This window comes from Myotis daubentonii, chromosome 5, assembly GCF_963259705.1.
Source record: "Myotis daubentonii chromosome 5, mMyoDau2.1, whole genome shotgun sequence".
NCBI lineage: Eukaryota > Metazoa > Chordata > Mammalia > Chiroptera > Vespertilionidae > Myotis > Myotis daubentonii.
The window spans coordinates 98,907,281-98,926,795 of NC_081844.1; the positions used below are offsets into that span (position 1 = coordinate 98,907,281).

The 19,515-nt window shown below is 40.1% G+C and overlaps 1 protein-coding gene across 2 annotated transcripts in view; it reads left to right on the forward strand.

Annotated features, from left to right (window-relative positions):
• The window catches only part of GABRG2 (gamma-aminobutyric acid type A receptor subunit gamma2), an 89,686-nt gene that overhangs the window by 39,479 nt on the left and 30,692 nt on the right, over positions 1-19,515 (forward strand). The gene's annotated exons all lie outside the window — the stretch shown is intronic.

Here is a 19,515-nt window from a genome sequence, read left to right on the forward strand (position 1 = left end):
GGTCTGGGTTCAAACCCCAGCTTCATCAATTACCAGCTGTTGATACTGAGAAATTATTGAAATTCTCAGGCATCAGTTTTCCCAGATAACTAACGTGAACAAAAAGAGCTGTACCACAGGCTTATTATGTGTAGGAGGAAAAAAGTAAAGTGCTTCCAATTTCAAATATAAACCATGTGTTCTCAGATTACCATTTATTAAGACATGTCTTTCAATTGGTTGAACTGTTTTCTGTTGATTTACTCACATATACCCGATTTTCCCTCCACACCTACCCTGGATTTTGTAAGACACAGTGACACGGTTTTCTGCTGACTTATAGGGAATAAGGCCTTGGTCTTTTGTACAGAAGCAAATTTAAGACCTATACAAAAATGGAAATTTAAGATTCTACCTTCATAAAAACCATCCTCAAATTCAAAGAGCTATCTGGCCCTCACATTGTTATTGGCATTTTCAGATTTCTCCTAAATATTCTTTTATTTTGAAAAAAGAACCTGAATGAGGGTCAAAGAAATGCTCAAATACACATTTTTAAAAGGGGCCTTCTGCTCCATTATTCACTAAAAACCCTGACCATCAAGTACTAGAACAGTGTTTCATTTGGTGCCAAAAAAAGATTCAGGATTGCCTTAGAAGTAAAATCTTCCATCTGTGGAAGGAAGAACATGTGTAAAAATAATCTCTAAGTCTGCACACTTCCAGAATGTGAAATTGAACATCAAGTTCTGTTGTATATTCATGTCTATAATTATTTCAGTACCCTAAAACAGAACCCACAGAGTCATGACTAGCCAATCTTTTGTTCAGTTATTTGAGCTCAGAGTTGCATTAAAACCAAAAGGTGATGAGGAAGGGGTTGGGTTTTATCACAGGGACTAACATCATCCCCTTCCCACTGTCTCATATTGAGGACGATCTAGAGTATTTACTGTCTCTTTAGAGATGCTGCCAGAAGAAAGTGATCCACTTACTGAAAGCACAGCAAGAAATATCACCCAGGCGTCACACAGCTATTAATCTTCCTAGGGAAATCCAAGCAAAACTGCTAAATATCAGATTTGATACTGAGTAGCATCATCTAATTGATCACTTCTTCTCAATGAAAATTTTAATATGGTAGTTAGTCTTTGCACTGGTCTTCCTGTCCACTCCCTGCTCTTGCTGGTTTGTATTTGTGGGCAGTCCTATTACCGTTGCCTCTGTGAAGAGGGCTGAACTGAAACTGAACACCAGTGCTGAGAGGCAGCCTGATTCTTGTGATGGTTGATTTTGTAATGACTGGAATTTTCCACATGGTCTTTTGTTTGATGCCTGATGTCATTCCTGTCTTCAAGCATAGCTCCATAATTAGTTAACATCCACAAAGTTATGTTAACAACTTTCTTGGAATATCACATTTCTAGTTCTAGTTCTTTTTCATCTTAGCCATTATTGCAATATGGTTTTCTCCTAGACTAATATGAAATGTTTTCCTTTAAGAGCCTTTGTGGAAATGGGGTGAGAATATTGCTTAAACTGGTACCTAGCTTACTGTAGGAGATTTCTAACCTTCAGTCATTCAAGCCTACCTTTCATGACTTTGTTAAGCCAAGTGACTCTACTACTGGTTCCTTAGTATTTTTTTTCTTTAAATTGATTTATTGTTTTTAGTTATAAAATTTTTAAAGAAAAGTTCATATTAGGGCCATAATTATAAACTAGAAGCATTTGATATCAATGTAAATTTATATCAAAATTTCATTAAAAAACATGTTTTTATATTATTTAAAATGTCCTTAAATGTTAAGTGCATATATATTTGTGTTCCCCAGACTCTGAATATGTTGAAAAAGAAACAGAAAGAGAGGTATTAGAAAGAACAGGAAAATACAGCTATTACCAAAGTAAAAATATACTTGATGTAAACAGAACAGAGAAAGCATTTCATAGGAAATAATTTTCTCACCATGGAGACAACCCATGCATCCACCACTCGGATCATCTCCTACCACCAGTTGATCTGTATCACACTTGTTTAAAACATTGCCTTGGTGACATTCTGATAAAACTTGAAGAATGCCTTTAATCCATAGTCAATACATCAAAACAGATTATGGGTCCATAATTTCTTCTCCAAATCATCATGTCTTCCTGGTTATACTATATCTGAAAATAGCGAACCAGGCATGAACACTCGAAGAGTCACATCTCTGCCTCCCACACCTAATGAATCATAAAGGCACTTATGAAATATCTTGTGTAACTGTTCTCTTTTTAGTTGCCATCGCCATAGTCTTAGTTCACGATGTTGTCTATTATCATCTGGACTGTATTGGTAGCCTATTAAGTCCGTCCCTGTTTTCAGTCTCTTCTACAATCTATTATTTACACATTAACCATAAAAGCTAGCACTTACTGAGTACTAAATACATGCACCATAGCAAGAATTTTACATAAATGTCCTACTTTAATTCTCATAACCATAGTCATAGTTACTATCATTAACACTGAGGGTAACACTGTGGATGAGGAAACTGAGATGTCTAGGGGTTCACTGACTAGCAGGGATCATTATGAAAGATAGGATATAAATTCAAGAGGCTTACTGGCAGACTCAGGCTCTTAATCATTACACTATGTTACCCCCACCACGGCCCAGGTCGTCTGAAGCACAACTTGCATCTTGTCTCAAGAATTCAGTACATTCCATGAAGCACAAGCTATTGCTCCTAATATGTGAGCACCTGATCTCAAGAACTTCCCTGCTTTTTTTTTCTATAATTTGCCAGCATGTGATAAGACTAATCTAATCTGTTTTCCTGAATATATCTAGCCAATCTCACTGAATCTCAGCCTCCTTTCTCTATCAAATGGTTTCTCCACTCATCCCCTTCTTCTTCGTGACTTTAAGGTTTAAATAAGCAGCACCTCCTAAATGAGGCCTTCACTGACCCTATCGCCAAAACAAAGTCAAACAATTTTTAAGAATGTGCACCCTTGGAGTCAGGCAGCTCACGTTTGAATACTGGCTTGTATACATGATTTAATATAATTAAGTTCAATAATATTGCTGGGTTGCTCTGAGGATTAAGTAAGGTACTCCATTAAAATGCTGAAAACTTTGTCTAGCACATACAACTGACTCAGTATATAAAAGGCATTATCATCATCATCATTATCCCATTAATTCCCCTCAGAGCATTTTCACCCACCATCTGAAATCACTAGAGGCCCGGTGCACAAAAATTTGTGCATTTTGAGGGGTCCCTCAGCCCGACCTGTGCACTCTCGCAGTCTGGGACCCCTTGGGGGATGTCCACCTGCTGGCTTAGGGCCACTCCCCGGGAAATGGGCCTAAGATGGCAGTCAGACATCCCTCTGGCAGCATGGGAGCCCTCGGGGGATGTCCACTTGCCATCGGGGAGCAGGCCTAAGCTGCAGTCGGACATCCTTAGCGCTGCTGAGGAGGCGAGAGAGGCTCCTGCCACCACCGCTATGCTGGCAGCCGTCAGCCTGGCTTGTGGCTGAGCAGAGCTGCCCCTGTGGGAGCGCACTGACCACCAGGGGCAGCTCCTGCATTGAGCATCTGCCCACTGGTGGTCAGTGTGTGTCATAGTGACCAGTCATTCCCAGTTGTTCTGCTGTTAGGGTCAGTTTGCATATTACCCTTTTATTATATAGGATAGAGGCCTGGTGTACGGGTGGGAGCCGCCTGGTTTACCCTGAAGGGTGTCCCAGATCAGGGTGGGGGTCCCGCTGAGGTGCCTGGAAAGCCTGGGTGATGGGCTCATGGGTCTTTGCAGGCTGGTCACACCCCCTTCAGGGTGGGGGTCTTCTGTGGGGTGCCTGGCCAGCCTGGGTGACGGGCTGAGGGCCGTTTTCAGGCTGGCCAAGGCCCCGGTGACGGAAGCTCCAAGCCTCTCCTTTTTTTCTTTTTCTTTTTTGTTATTCTGGGATTTATTTACCTTCTATAATTGAAACTTTGTAGCTTTGAGAGGAGCTCAGAACTTGCCAGGGTTGGTGGGAGGGAAGCCTCCTGCTCGCTCCAGCTCCGTGGCCACAGCCGGCTGAAAGCAAGGTATCTGGGGTTTATTTACCTTCTATAATTGAAACTTTGTTGCTTTGAGTGGAGCTCAGAGCCGGTGAGGCAGGCAGGAAGCTTGCTTTCTCCATTATTTGGGCAACCAAGCCTCCTGCTTGCTCCAGGTCCATGGCTTCTGGCCGCCATCTTGGTTGGGTTAATTTGCATATAGTTGCTCTGATTGGCTGGTGGATATGGCTTAAGGCATAGCGAAGGTACAGTCAATTTGCATGTTTGTCTTTTATTAGTGTAGATAGAGACCTGGTGCATGTTTAGGGGACGGCTGGTTTGCCCTGAAGGGTGTCCCGGATCAGGGTGCGGGTCCTGCTGGGGTGCCTGGCCAGCCTGGGTGAGGAGCTGATGGCCATTTTCAGGCTGGCCATGGCTGCAGGCTGGAAGCAGGTATCTAGGATTTTATTTAACTTCTATAATTGAAACTTGGTAGTCTTGGTCCCACTCGAAGCCTGGGTTGCCCCTGGCAACCCATGTTCCCAGCTCCTCCTTGAGCAGAGGCCATGCCAGCTGGAAGCAGGTATCTGGGATTTATTTATCTTCTATAATTGAAACTTTGTAGCCTTGAGCAGAGCTCAGGGCCGGCCAGGGCAGGTGGGAAGCTTGGCTTCCTCCATCGCTGGGGGCAACCCAAGCCTCCTGCTCGCTCCAGCTCTGTGGCTGCCACCATCTTTGTGATGGAGTGAGGGTTAATTTGCATATTACTCTTTTATTAGATAGGATAATTTCTGCATCATGTTGCTGGGCATTCATTTTTCTCCTTTTCTGCCTCCTCACTCCAATAAATTGCAAACTTCAGTACAGAATCCTTTCAGTAATTACCGAGGTATCTATCATGCTTTTAGCATGGTAGCTTGCCTAGAGTGGCTAATTAGTACGTAAACTGTTGTTTATGACAAGTATATGGATAAAACTGTACATTCTTTCTCAATTTAGTAAACAAGGCAGGATCCTAGTGTGTATTTTTCTATCAATGTTTATTCTAAAGTAGAAGACTTCTTTTTGGTCATGCTCCCATTTCCAGTTCACTAAATTATCTAACCCAATTTTCAGTATTAAGCAGAACTTTGTTCCTTCATGTTTTCAATGTGAAATGTGGGCTAGAAAAGAGGGAAAATTAGTCTCATAGGGGAACCTATCTATGTTCTTGGGATCCAAATGCCATCACATTTATTTAAAAAATAATATATCCCATTCTTCCCATATTAAAATGCCATTAAAACTTCCATATTGTGGCCCTGGTCAGGTAGTTCAGTTGGTTAGAGCATCATCCTCGTAAGCCAAGGTTGTGGGTTCAGTCTCCAGTCAGGGAACATACAAGAATCAACCAATGAATGCATAAATAAGTGGAACAACAAAGCTCTCTCTCTCTCTCTCTCTCTCTCTCTCTCTCTCTCTCTCTTCCTCTCTAAAAGTCAATAAATAAAAATTTAAAACTCCCATATTGTCTTTAGAAATGCAAACATCAGTGTTTCATGAAATAAATTCATAATTTTTTGACAAACCCATGTACATTAACTATTATTTACTTCCTTTTTGTCTTTAACGTTTTCTTTTTTACTTAGATTCCATATCCTAGTTATATTTTCCTGGTTTCCAATGCAAGAAATGCATAAATGTTAAAATGAAAGGTTCACATACCACTAAATTCATCTTACTTTCCAACAGTGACATGTAGACCACAATTTTAGAAAAGTCAGCTGCATGGGTAAGTCTCTGTTCACTGCTTGATTCCTAACCTTTCCTACTATTCTTGCACCTTCCTTCCCTTTTCTGTGTAAGTTGTACTCCAGGTCTTTGTGCCCAATTTGCCTTATTTAATACCAAGTCCAAACTTTTCTGCTTATATCAGTGTATATATACTGGTCAAATAATTCAAAATAACTCTCCAAATAAGAAAAAATTAAAAAGCTCCCTTCTTCCAGGCTGTATTTTTTTTTTTTAAGAATTAACAGGCTTGCCCTGACAGGTTTGGCTCAGTGGATAGAGCGTCAGCCTGCAGACTGAAGAGTCTCAGGTTTGATTCCGGTTAAGGGCATGTACCATGGTTGCAGGCACATTCCCAGTGGGGGGTGTGCAGGAGGCAGCTGATCAATGTTTCTCTCTCATCGATGTTTCTAACTCTCTATCTCTCTCCCTTCCACTCTGTGGAAAATCAATAAAATATATTAAATAAAAAAAAGAATTAAGAGGCTTATAGCCTCTTTTTTTAAAAAAAAAATGTTTATTGGTGGTGTTTTTGTTGTTGTTGTTGTCTTTTGTGTTTTTTTTGAGAGAGAGGAAGAGAGAGGGAGAGAGAGATAGAAACATCAACGATGATTTGCCGAAACCGGTTTGGCTCAGTGGATAGAGCGTTGGCCTGCGGACTGAGGGGTCCCGGGTTCGATTCCGGTCAAGGGCATGTACCTGGGTTGCAGGCACATCCCCAGTGGGAGGTGTGCAGGAGGCAGCTGATCGATGTTTCTCTCTCATCGATGTTTCTAACTCTCTATCTCTCTCCCTTCCTCTCTGTAAAAAATCAATAAAATATATTAAAAAAATAAAAAAAAGAAACATCAACGATGAGAGAGCGTCACTGCACTGATTTGTTGCCTCATGCATGCCCCACACTGATGATCAAGCCCACAATATGGGATATGCCTGACCAGGGATTGAACGGTTCATAGGTCAACGCTCAACCACTGAGCCATGCCAGCCAGGCCAGGCTGTATTTTAATTAAGATAATTTTTACTCATTATTGAAGTGAATTATTTGGAGGAAAGAAAAATGAAATTTTTAAAAAGATACACGTTAATGGCAATTTTTTTCACTGAAGATGTTGAAAGAAAAAAATAGAAACCTAAATGATAGAGAGAAGTAAATAACTACAGCATCAATCCTAGAGTTTCCCCAGCACTTCTGAGTCACAGTAAGTTGTGAGCCCATTTTAGTCAATAGTAAAGTTTACAAACTACTTGAAGCAGCATACTATCTTAAAATAAATCAGTGGATGACCCGCATAGTATTAGAGTTTTATTTTCTTTAAGCTTTAATTTAGAAAAATGAGTATGCTTTCAGGAGAGGAAAATGTATAAATTACATAAAGAGAGTTGGGCCAGTAACAGCCATGGGAATAAGCTTAGGATGAAAGTTTATTTTCTTAAAATATATTTTTATTTATTTCAGAGAGGAAGGGAGAGGGAGAGAAAAATAGAAACATCAATGATGAGAGAGAATCATTGATTGGCTGCCTCCTTCATGCCCCTCACTGGGGATGGAGCCTGCAAACCAGGAATCAAGCCATGACCTCCTGGGTCATATGTCAACGCTCAACCACTGAGTCATGCCAGCTGGGCAAAAGTTTCTTATTTTTAAAATAAATGCATTTGACTAGATGCTCCTTTAAAGTCTTTGTCCTTAGAGCTATCCATAACATCTGATGTAACCAAGGTCACACAATACATGTATAATGTAGGAGCGACTTTCTTTATAAATTAATGTTCTCCTGAAATGTTTTCCTTCATTAAGTTTTTAACATGTTTTTAAAGCAAGCCAAATGCAAAACTCCATTAAGTTTTTAATTTAGGGGGAATGGCACCATTTTCTCTCTCTCTCTCTCTCTCTCTCTCTCTCTCTCTCTCTCTATATATATATATATATATATATATATATATATATATATATATATATCCAAACATCTTTGTTATTTTCTTTCAGTTGCAATATTCATATATGACATTTAAGAATCTCACATTTGAATTTTTAAATTCCAAGGTTGCTCTGGCGTTACCCAGTGGGGAGATAGGACTTGGAAGATAGAAAGAAGTTACATAGTGAAGTCCTATTAAAATTAGGAAAATGTTTGGTGTCAAGGTGACCCATTTCATTTCTGTTTACATTCCACTGGCAAGAACTAGTTGCATGTTCCCATGAGATAAAATGGGGCTGGAACGTGTAGCTCATTTGTGTGCTAGGAAGGGACAATGGGTTTTATAACTTCCCAGCATCTGTGCAACATGCATATCATTTTTATTTCTCTCAACAAACTTCTGAGAAAGATACTATTTTTCCATTTGATGGATGAAGCAACTTAAGTTGAGAAGGGCTAAGTAATTTGTTCAAGGATATTCAATAAAGCAGAGTTATTTATCCAGATCCCAAATTAGGTAAAAAGATGAATTAATTAAAAGTTATTTCTAAGCTTCATAAGAGCTAATTTTACAGCGGCAATGAAATGAAATAACAGCACTTAATATGAAAAATGCATACAGGCATCAACTAAATGTTAACCTGTAGGAATAGCAATTATATTTACACATAGCAATAAGATCAAGTGAAAAAGAATTAAGCAATGATAGTCTTTCATTTTTCTGAAACATGTTTACTGCATATGAGATGTTATCATTCACTTGCTAAGTAGACCTATGGGTTACCACCCAAATCTGGACTTAATGAACTGTTGGATCCACTGTATTTGTATAAAATTTTTTCCTCACAGAAAAATCTCATCAGAAATAAAACATAATAAAAGATTTTCATGACTATATTTACAGTAGTTTTGAGGATTAATATCTTATCTTCACAGTCTATCAAAACCAACCAGATCAAAACAACATGAATTTTTATCCAAATTTTTGGTGTTTCCTAACTCAATTAAAAATCCCATTTTGCTGTGTTCAAAAGACACATTCATCAGTATGATTGACATAATAGAGCCCTCCTGTCCAGCTGCTACCCCAAAATAAATGTAATAAAACAGTAAGTAGTTTTAAAAACATAGAAATGTGAGATGATGAAGACTAAGACTACAGACGCCATGCTGTATATGCAAACTCATTCCTTTTACTCTATTTGACACAATTGAGTAATTTCTTCATCTTATTTTTGCATTTTCAGAAAATAATGCTCTCCAGCATTGCAGATATGCAAATTTAAGCATGTCAGAGACTGCAATGGGCAGCAAATAGCAATAAAAAAAATAATTTTCATTTTTCTAAAATTTAACTTTCTTTCTTCAAAAGGAAGCTGTTATGAGGATCATAGCACACAGCAGTGCTTAACAGCCCAGGATAGAATTTGCTGGGCATACAAACTGGGACTGACCAGAATTTGTTTACCACTCTCATCTGCCACTCCTGTAATCTATTGCCTTTGGAAAATCAATTAGTATATTCAATAAGGCAGAAAAGGTCAAGGAAAAGAGATTGACAAGTATGTTAAACATGACTTAGTATAGTATTTTTTGTTTACTTTTACATTTTTTGTTTATTTTTTTTTGTATGTGGGTGTTTCTGCTGTTCAAAAAATTGACAATGCTTCACTTTTAACATATAAATCACATCATAAATATATAATTTTTCACATTTGTCTTCCTATTTATCCACCCCAAATTAATTGCTCCTTCTATAAACCATCTTTGAGAATTATGACCCAAAAAAATCCTAACAAAAAGTGTTTTTTGAAATTACAGTTCTATCCCCACCACAAACCTAATTGTTTTACCCATAAGTGCTTTTCTATCAGCAATATATCTTTATTTATGAATATGTAAGTACAATAATTGATATTGCTGATAATATGAAAGCTTCAATTTAAAAAACTGAGTACATTGGAATAATTTCCAAACACAATTTTTAATCTGCCTACACTCATATTACTTACAGTACCACACACCTTGTTTTCCATCATTATATCTATTGTTCATTGCTAAGTGGTAAAGTGCTATCTATACTAATAAAAGGGTAATATGCTAATGACATCTTCTGGACAAACTTCTGGACGTCCTTTCAGACAAAGCCACGGTGGCAGGGGCCAAGGCAGAGGCAGTAAGGGGCAACCAGGCCGGCAGGGGAGGGCAGTTAGGGGTGACCAGACCAGCAGGGGAGGGCAGTTAGGGCAACCAGGCCAGCAAGGGAGGGCAGTTAGTGGCGACCAGGCTGGCAGGGGAGGGCAGTTAGGGGCAAACAGGCAGGCAGGCAGAGTGATTAGGGGTGATTAGGCAGGCAGGCAGGTGAGCGGTTAGGAGCCAGTGGTCCTGGATTGCAAGAGGGATGTCTGAGTGCCCGTTTAGGCAGTTGGACGTTCCCTGAGGGGTCCTGGAATAGAGATTTTGCAGGCTGGGCTGAGGGACACCCCCATGCACGAATTTCATGCACTGGGTCTCTAATGTAATATCAAAGGAAATGTTTACTTCATGAGCTGTGTAAGAGTTACTTGTTAAAGAGATAAGAGATAATGCAATTATGGAGATAAATTGTAACCACCTAATAATTACTTTTTCTTGGTTGGTGGTTTCTTGTTCCCAGGATTAGTGACAGAGACAAAAATTAGACTGATAGAAAAATAAAAATTAGGGCTAAATCTTGAAGATCAAGCCCAATTTTAATTTTACTTTTAAAGAAATTATCCAAAGAGGCAAAGTATATTGTAGTCAATTCTCTAACTCTAGCCTAGATCACAGATCATTAGACAAGAACAGAGTTAAATTTTATTTATTTTAGTCAACATTGAACAATTGAGAAATTTTACATGGTAATTTTACATATCTTTCCATTGTAAACATTGGGGTCTTCACTGGCATTTGAAAATGATTGGGCAGAGCTGAATTGTCACTTGTCCCATTAGGTGAGGCACAATCTCGGGTTTACCAGAATCCCTACCACTTCCTGCTGTCTTTTCAGGGCTATATGTCTTTCTTCTTAAATAACTATTTCCTTATTTTAGAAAATTATGTGCCTCTATATCTCTACCTAAAAATAGGGAAAATGAAAGATAATGAGAGCAAATGAGAAAACATATGTGTCTGTGAAAATAAATATTTTTACCTTTGATAGGCAAAGGGAGTTTCTATCATGAAACAACGCTCTAAGGGATGAATGTGATATGTATTACCCAACCAAGGTTTGCCTGAGAATATATAGTGAGTTACAGAGAAGTGCCAGAACCTGGCTGACCTAGGTCTCACTTGATTTTCACATTCCAAAACTGGGTTTATTTATCATAACTGTCTAGTACATATGATTTGAATTGATTTTAAGTTCATTCACTTTAGCTCTACGACCCACTTTCATGAAAGATGGACTTAAAGTAAGTATAAAATTGTGAAGTTTCCTATACAAACATCTGTGCATCTAGCCTTCTCTGTGTTTTTTCTTTTTCAGCCCACATACAAGCACCAAAAGCTTTGTTGCAATTTTCCTGCACATTACTGATTAGCAGTCATACATAGCCAATTAACACTTTTTTTAAAAGATGAATACAGTTATTGTTCTGTAATAAAACCCTGTTCTCTATTTTCTTTGATAAAATGAGACAGCTGGGTATAGAGCAAAAGACTATGACTGCTATTTGAGAATGGCCTTTGAGGTTGTGCTACCATATAGGTGAATGACCTTGAACTAGTGATTTTCTCTCTTGCCCTTTAATTTCTTCATCTCAAAAGAAAACACCAGACTAGATTGAAATCAAAGGTTCTTTTTGTTCCCGAAATGTTGTGTAGTCTTTTCTTATATTTAGCAGCTCTGTGAAAAGCAAACTTCTGGTCGTTATGTAGGTTTTCTATATCCCCATGAGTTCCTAACAGAAATTTCCTCTGGTTTTCTGATTCTGTGAAACTCAGAAATTAACAGATCTTTTTTATCTATCATGTATAGAGAACCTTTGTGGCAACTGTGGGGGCAAGAGGCCCAGGGTGTTGTCATAGAAATGGTTGATAAGTTAGTTAAGGTCTGAAAAATGAATTTGGCACAGGAAAAATAGGCTCGCTGTGGGTGTGAGGAGCGAGGGTGGATGTCAACTGAATTTACTGTGAATGAGAAATTGAGAGAGGGTCAGGATAGGACAATGATAATGACAATGCTTTTGAAAGGAGAAAGGACAGTCATTGACCTTAAATAGAGAGAATACTTGTAATCAGCAGTGATTAGAATAACCTTAATTTATTATTTTATTTTTAAAAGCTTAATTACATAAATTTGACTAAAGTATATATGCTGTGAATTGGCAGTCCATTAAAGTAGTACTGACTCTATCCTAGCCAGTTTGGTTCAATGGAGAGCGTCAGCCTTCAGACCAAAGGGTCCTGGGTTCAATTCTGGTCAAGGGCAAGTACGTTGGCTGCAAGCTCCTCCTGGGCCTGGGCCAGGCTCATGTAGGAGGCAACCAATGGCTGTGTCTCTCCCACATTGATGTTTCTCTCTCACTCTTTCCCTCTCTCTTCTACTCTCCCTAAAATTCAATGGAAAAATACCCTAGGGTGAGGATTAACAGAAAAACAAAAACAAAAAAAAAGTACTGATGCTAACCCTTCTACAACAATAAGAAAGACATGATGTGCCAGCATTGGTAAGCCCTTTATATAAACATCACTTCATTAACTTTGTACAGTGATTCTATAATGTGATGCTTATTTTCCAGGTGAGATTATTATATACAACCAATCTTGTAGAAATGTATCAAGACAGTAAGGACCTTGTTCAAAACCAGAGAGTAAGTTACTAAACAGACACCCATTTTCCTGACTGATAGGTTGATTTTCCAATCCAGTGATGACATGAAAGCTAGAGCTGTTTCTGAATTTGTGTTTGCAGAAAGACTTTCTCTTGGCTATTTATCTTTATCTGGTGTGTAATTTGTTTTCTTTGTATTGTTATGGCATCTATTTGTCCATCTGTCTGTCTGTATATCTTTCTATCTATCATCTGTCTATCTAAAGCTGGTTGTATACAAGAATTAGATAGTACTGGCCAGTTTAAGCAAATAGCCCTCAAATCTCAGTAGTTTAAAACTAATATATAATGTATTGCTCTTCCCCATTTCTTTTCATTCTTTGGCTTACCATTCTCATTGCCAAAGGGAGAAATAATTTTAAAAAATGATTCTTGAAATGTCTGCTATGATAGGCATGTGTCACTTGACACACATTTTATTTGCCAAAGCAAGTCATAGGGGCAAGCAAAGGGCCACCAAGAAAGGCCTCTGTAGGTATGAACTTGATAGAAAAAGATAGCAAATAGTTTGAACTACAAAATTATAACCAAAATTTACCATTAGAATAATCCTTTATGCTACACATGGCCAACCTACCTGGCCACGTAAGTAAGTGTACCTCAAGATCACATGTCAGGATGTCATCCCAGCCAGGGAAAGCAATGACTACCTGTCAAAGAAAACAGAGCCCAGGCATAACATGTCTCTCACTCTGAGAATTATCCTCTAAAAAAAAAGACTGTTTGGGGTTAAGCCTGCTTCACTTTGTCAATGACCTGGAGCCATGATTTCCTACTTATGTAAAATTGGCTTCAGAAGAAGAGGTGAGAAGACACAATATTAACATGAAAATGACTGTAGGGTGATAGGAACTGTCACGTTTTATAAACATGGGCAAGATTTCCTCTGCTGTACTGCCGGAACAGCTTATTAATTACAACAAAAAACAAGTCCATAAATATTGGTCCTGTACTAAATTCAATTTTACAGATATTAGGTAATGGTGACTTCTAGGAAACAATAAACCATGAATCATCCTCATGTCAGTAGGAGAAAGTAATTGAACACGATTTAATAAAGAATGGCCATAAAGTAATGCAGAGGTCAGTCTGTCTTGATTGCTGTTACTTTTTACATGGAAAAAAATCCTGAATGTCTCTAACAGTCCTGTCTAAGAAAGTGCAGATAGAGCAGTTGCAAGTAAATTTTATGTTTTATTTTATTTAATTGTAACAATGAGCTAAAATTTTAACCCTTCCTCTATGAAACAGTCTTTGAGTTAATTATTTCTCTATTGACAGATGAAGTACTTCATCTATCAATAATTTAAAACATTTTCTTTTGTCCAGTTATTAGCAGAACTAGAACTAAACAATAGCATCTAAGTCCCCAAGCCCCTGTCTCCTTGCCATTACCTAAAACTAATCCTATATAATAAAAGCATAATATGCAAATCCACCAAATGGGGACCGACTGGTCGCTATGATGTGCAATGACCATCAGCGGGCAGAGACTCAATGCAGGGGGAGCGTTGCTCAGCCACAAGCTGGGCTGACAGCTGATGAGTGCAGCAGCAGGGGCAGGGAGCCTCTCCAGCCTCCACGGCAGCACTAAGGATGTCCAACTGTGGCTTAGGCCCGCTCCCTACAGGCCTAAGCTGGTGGTCAGACATCCCCCGAGGGCTCCTGGACTGCAAGAGAGTGCAGGCCAGGCTGAAGGAACCCTCCCCCACACAGTACACAAATTTTGTGCACTGGGCCTCTAGTCTAATTTTAAAAAAGAACATTTCATTGGCTGTCAATGGATAAGTAAGTAGTAGGAGATATTTTGGTCCTAACAATCTGCCATTATTAATCTATACACTGATAAGTCATGTTGATAATGACTTGATGATGATAATGTGGATGTTAAAGCCAGCTTTTATTGAGAATGTCACATCTATGTGAGGCACTGTGCTAGGTACTTTTCAAGATTCATGTAAACATGCAGCAGAGTTAAAAAGATGACATATGTCTACTTCTATGCTTTCTGAAAAATCTCGGCTTTCTGTAGAATAAATTGCATATGCTTTAGCATTTTTAATAGTGCTTAGAAAGTTAAGTCATTAGTCACATGTGATTAATGACTTAGTTACAATATCATGGAGCAGTGAAAGAAAAGCTTTAGTATTTCTTAAAATCCAGTTTCACTCCTAGACCTGCCTCTAACTTGTTGGCATCACCTTGATCAAATTATTTTCACCCTTGCGCTTCAGTTTCTTGTCAGTAAGGTATATATGACATCAGCAGGCGTCTTTTCTCAGACAGGTGTAGAGAGAGCCAAATGAGACAATGAATGTGAAAATGCTTTATAACAAAGCAACATCATCATCATTGCATTAATAATCATCTATAAGGCCCCTGGAAATCTGATGTCTAAAGCCTTGGAGTTAAGACTTAAGATAGACATAGTAGTTTATATATATACTAGAGCAGTTAGGGGCATCAGGCAGGCAGATGTGGTTAGGGATGATCAGGCAGGTAAGCAGTTAGGATCCAGCAGTCCTGGATTGCAAGAAGGATCCTGGATTGGAGAGGGTGCAGACCGGGCTGAGGAACCCCCCTTCCCCCGTGCACGATTTCATGCACCGGGCCTCTAATATCTACACTAATAAAAGACAAACATACAAATTGGCTGTACCTTCTCTATGCCTTAAGCCACACCCACCATCCAATCAGAGCAACTATATGCAAATTAACCCAACTAAGATGGTGGCCGGCAGCCACAGAGCTGGAGCATGCAGGAGGCTTGGGTTGCCCCTGGCGATGGAGGAAGCCAAGTTTCCCACCCGTCCTGTCTGGCTCTGAGCTCCACTAAAGGCTACAAAGTTTCAATTATAGAAGGTAAATAAATCCTAGAATTAAAAAAAAAAGAAAAAAAGGAAAGGCTGGGAGCTTCCATTGCCGGGGGCTTGGCCAGCCTGAAAACAGCCCTCAGCCCCTCACCAAGACTGGCCAGCCACCCCAGTAGGGACCCCCCACCCTAAAGGGGGTGTGGCCAGCCTGAAAACAGCCATCAGCCCCTCACCCAGGCTGGCCAAACCTCCAAGGGTGAGGGTTCCCACTGGGGGTGGGGCTTGACCTGCCTGCAAACAGCCATCAGCCCCTCACCCAGACTGGCCAGACATCCCAGTGGGTCCCACACCCTGAAGGGGGTGTGACCAACCTGTAAACACCCATCAGCCCCTCACTCAGGCTGGCCAGGCACCCAAGTGGGACCCCCACCCTGATCTGGGACACCCTTCACGGCAAACCAACTGGCCCCCACCTGTCCACCAGGCCTCTATCCTATACAATAAAAGGGTAATCTGCAAATTGACCCTAACAGCAGAATGATTGGGAATGACTGGTCACTATGACACATACTGACCACCAGGGGGCAGATGCTGAATTCAGGAGCTGTCCCCAGGTGGTCAGTGCTCTCCCACAGGGGGAGCTCTGCTCAGCCACAAGCCAGGCTGATGGCTGTCAGTGCAGCGTTGGTGGCGGGAGCCTCTCCCGCCTCCTCAGCAGCACTAAGGATGTCCAACTGCAGCTTAGGTCTGCTCCCTGCTGCTAAGTGGACATCCCCCGAGGGCTGCCGGGCTGCCAGAGAGATGTCTGACTGCCAGCTTCGAAATCAGAGCATACCAGGTTCTTAAACATTCTGCTCTGTAAGTTTCCTTTATGAGGATCCCTTTAGTGAGGGAGAGGGGTGAAGAGGTAGGGGAAAAATAATTCTGCAGTTATGATGTATTTTAAAACCACTGTAATCTGAGATCAGCAAACCTAGAAGGCACATGCCAGCAGGTGGACATCCTCCGAGGGGTCCCAAACTGCAAGAGGGCATAGGCCGGGCTGAGGGACTCCCTCGAGTGCACAATTTTTTGTGCACCCGGCCTCTAGTGTATATATATATTCGTGCTATGAAGACATGAAAAAAAAAAAATGAATCACTTATCCCAGCTCCAGAAGGAGCAAGTCTGGGAGTGTGACTCAGCTTCCTGCTTCTCACTCTTGGGTTCCACGATCAGATTTTGTTATTAGCACTTCATCAAAATAAGAATCATAATAACAATCAGGGGAATTCTTAAAGCAACACAAGAGGTAAACTTCTGACATTTTTTTGCTATTCTTGGGTGTGTGGGGGGGTGATTGCTATGAAAAAAATCAAGGCTAAATTTGGAAATGAAAGGATAAATAAAGTTACATACAGAGGGAGATGGGAGAATGGATTTTGCAGGTCCCTAGGACTAATGCATTGTCATCTAATGCCAAGAAGGAGCCTGTAGCATTTGACAGTTTTGAAGTCCCTAGGGGTTTGCAAGAGAGCTGAGCAGGGCTGATTTCAGTCCTTGAACTTTCCTGGGACTGAAAAGTTAAACCTTAACTTGAGGAATGTAGGGTGAAAGACACAAAATTCACGTAGAGTTTTAGAAACACATTTTAAGAGAAGTATGCTTTCATTTTAACACATTGAGTGCAGTCTCTTGCCTCTAAGAGGGGACGCAAGAAGCATTATCAAACTTTACATGAGTGCTAGGCTCTGTTCTGGCTGGGATGGGAGAAACAAATGCTTAGTTCTTCTTTAAAACTGATGGCCTCATTGAATATTTCTCTCAGGATAAGTGCTGTTTATTTTAAGGTAATAAAGTTAGTCAACGAAATAATGAATAACTTAATTTATTTATTGAAAACAAATTGCGAAACAAACTGCACATGACAATTTCTATAAAGTATATCTTTTAATCCCCATTAAAACCTCTAAGTAGATATGATTACTACCTTCTTTGAGAGAAAAGAAACTGTAAACTCAAGGAAATTAGGTACCTCTTCCAAGCACTGACATTCAGTCAGAGAAATAAAGGGTCCGAAATCAGAGCATACCAGGTTCTGCTCTGTAAGTTTCCGTTATGAGGATCCCTTTAGCGAGGGAGAGGGTGAAGAGGTAGGGGAAAAATAATTCTGCAGTTATGATGTACTTTAAAACCACTGTAATCTGAGATCAGCAAGCCTAGAAGGCACATGCCAAAATGCTTTTGCCAAAGGCAGGTTCAACAGGGTGGCTCCAGTTTCAATCTCATTCCCTCACCATATGTTAACTAATGAAAAGACACATGTTAAAGGTCTCCTCACAGGCCCCTGAATGTGGCAGTTTCCTTTGTCTTAGAGACTTATTTACTGTTGAATTTCAGCAACTCTCAGAATAGTCAGAGACACAGCATAGAATGCATGCAAATTAGTGGGCAAACCCACTCAAAACATACTGAACAGAAAAATGATTTCTTCATTGTTTTCTTTTAACTGACTCAGGATTTTTATTGCTCTAAAGAAAATTAAAAATATTTTTAAAGATATTTTTTGGACCTAGCCGGTTTGGATCAGTGGATAGAGTGTCAGCCTGTGGACTGAAGGGTCCCAGGTTCGATTCCGGTCGAGGGCCTGTGCCTTGGTTGCGGGCACATCCCCAGTGGGGGGTGTGCAGGAGGCAGCTGATCGATGTTTCTCTCTCATCGATGTTTCTAATTCTCTATCCCTCTCCCTTCCTCTCTGTAAAAAATCAATAAATACATATATTTTAAAAAAGGGTATTTTTTGCTATTGAAATAGTAAATAGAGTCAATGTTATTTAACTCTCTCAATGACTCCATGCAGTGGGTGTTAATACAGCCATTTAACAAATGAAAAAATAGAGGCTCAGAAAGGAGGTGTAAGTTGCCCATGGTCTCAGGTCTAATGAGTGGGTCAGACTCAGTTCAGATTGCAAAGCCTGCCTGTATACATCTGTGCACCGTGGCTCCACTCTACCAAGAGTGGTCCTGGCTAGCTCCTCTCTCTGATACCAGCTAAGTTCATTTCATTGTGATTCATTCAGGACCTCGTATGTTTCAGCACCATTAACAGGGTTCAAGACAATAAATTAGACATGGTTCTTGCCCTTGAGCAGCTGACAGTCTAATGGGATGACAATGAGCTGTATCTAAGTGAATTTTAAATAATTTTACATGAATCTCTGTGACAAGCCTAATGAAGCATCACGCACAGAAATCCATACTTTTTCCTGCACCAGAGCACATCCATGCATACATGCTCCAATAGTACAGTATGTCATCCTCACTCTTTTTTTCTTCCTGAATGAAGAAACTATGATCCTAAAAATATCTCAAATTTTTAAAATACCTTAGTATACCTTTGGAATATAATTGGAAAGTATTGGTACAGTCATTAGCCGGTTTAAGAGCTACTGTAGTTCTTAATTGTGACTGCTCCAGGAGCTTATGTTTGCGAGGTGCCTAGCCCCACCCACCCCTCTTTCTGGCAGTAGGGATGCTTGCCCCCTGCCTGCAATGCCTAGTGCCTCCCAGACAGAAGCTGGTGGGAGAGAGGTGTCTGCAGAGATCAGCTGCCAGCCACACTCTGAGAAATGAAGTTTGCTTGGGGAGCCTTCACTAAAACCGCAACCAAAGTGAGGTTTATATAGCTGTGTCAGCATAACGCTCAGTGAGTGAGATGCTGTAAGGTTTCTGCTTATCTTCCCCTGCTTTTTGCATTTCCCTCCCATGGAAGTGCCAGGAATGAGCTTTGCATCCAGACAATTCTGATCTCTAGATATAATAGTCATTTGATGCTATAGTCAACCTTTGATCCACCATCAGTCCTCTCTGTGGCCTAGGGGGATATAATAGGTCATAGTCAAGGAGAGTATTGATATTGAGCTCTTCTTGAGATCCATCACTCTAGGATTGAAATTCCATGTCTACTAGAATTCTCTGGACAATGGTGACATTAGGAAGTTGCAATCAGCACTCCAGTGCTGCAGCGTTTACTTGAATGATGCATCTTTCTACGTAGCTAAAGAGCGAGATGGGAGAATTCTGGATGAGGAGGCAGATACCTAGAGCTCTGGTGCCATCTCTGCAAACTACATGGACTAGGGCATGTTTCTGAGATAGTTT